Genomic DNA, 1,566 nt, shown 5'->3' with positions numbered 1-1,566 from the left:
CCCAGTCCAAAGCAGTCCAGTGGCACCTTTAAGACCAAGTTTTATTTAGGTAGAAGCTCTCCCTCCTCTGCGAGGACAGATCTGCACGTTCCCACCTCCCCAATAGCTAGCAATCCAAAACAGTCCAGTGGAGCCTGAGCGGTGGGTGTTGCCTTCTGACACACTTCCGGTGATGTCAGGGGGTGTGGCATATGCAAATAGGTTATGCTAATGAGTTGTGCTAATGAGCTCCTGCACCTCTTTTTCTACGAAATGACCCCTGGAAATACCCATGTGTTCCTTCTAGGGTTGCCAGCTCCATCTTGGGAGATTCCTGGAGATTTTGAGGACAGAGTCTAGGGAGGGCAGGGTATGGGGAGGGGGGGACTTCAGCAGGGTACAATGCCCTAGAGCCCACCTTCCAAAGCACCCATTTTCTCCAGGGGAACTGACCTCTGTCACCTGGAGATCAGTTGAAATACTAGGAGATCTCCAGCCCCCACCTGGTAGTTGGCAAGCCTAGTTCCTCCTGCAGCCCAGCCACTTTCAAATGCCACAACGGGGAACATCAAAAGCACATCTACAGGGTTTATTTAGATTATTTGTTTGCCACTTCTGCATAGAATATACCCAAAGTGGTTTGCAGCAGAGCGTACGAGACCGACTTGGAAATTGCTAGAAGAATCCTGAGATAATGGATAAAACGGCAGAGTCCCTATATGTAATGGTGGAGGACGTCTTGTTTCACTGTATCCAAAGACAGAAGCTTATACCTTGAATAACATTTTGTTGGTCTTAAAGGCCCCGCCGGACTCAAATTTAGTTCTACCAAAACCACAGGAAGCAATACCAGCAGGGCACTTAAAAACACAGGAAAAGAGTTTCAACAATAAAATCACCACATGAAATGCGATCCTGAACACAGCGACACCATAAATCCACTGAAGTGGGCAAGCTTTGAAGGATGTAAAGCTGCTTCGGACTGATCTGCCAGATAGCAGCACCAAGCTACACACACGCTCCCATGCGGAAGTGCAACCCTGCCTAGAAAGAGGTCGGATCCTTAATCCCTATTTAGTCCGACCACTGATCAATACCCCTCCAATCCTGCCTGGCTTGAGCTTCTGTCAAGGCCGAGAAGCTGTTGGTCAACGATCAGTCCATTCCCGGAGGAGCAGCGGTGCCACTTAGCACTTTACAAGCTGGAGTCATATCAAGCAAGGATCTCTCACTTGTTGGAAGGGAGTGAAACAGCTTTGCTGCCGGGATGTTTGGCTCACGCTTCTAAGCTGAGCAGATCAACAGTGCAATCCTAAACTGAGTTACACCGTTCTAAATCCACTGGTCTCAATGGGTTTAGAAGAGTGTAACTCTATTTAGGACTGCACTGTTAAAAATGAAACCCTAGAGAATCTGATGGGCATCTTTCTTCTGTGTTTACGGCCCTTTGCCAATATATTGGACACACATTCATAAGAGTGAAATACTGATTGCACCTTTTCTAGCAACTAACTTTCCTGTTTGCCATGTAAATCCCCCCACTGTGCTTAAATAATAAATCAGATTATCTGCAAGCCGTGTCGCGAT

This window comes from Gekko japonicus, unplaced genomic scaffold (genome assembly GCF_001447785.1).
Source record: "Gekko japonicus isolate JY-2015 unplaced genomic scaffold, Gekko_japonicus_V1.1 scaffold105, whole genome shotgun sequence".
NCBI lineage: Eukaryota > Metazoa > Chordata > Lepidosauria > Squamata > Gekkonidae > Gekko > Gekko japonicus.
This window is presented reverse-complemented; position numbering follows the sequence as displayed.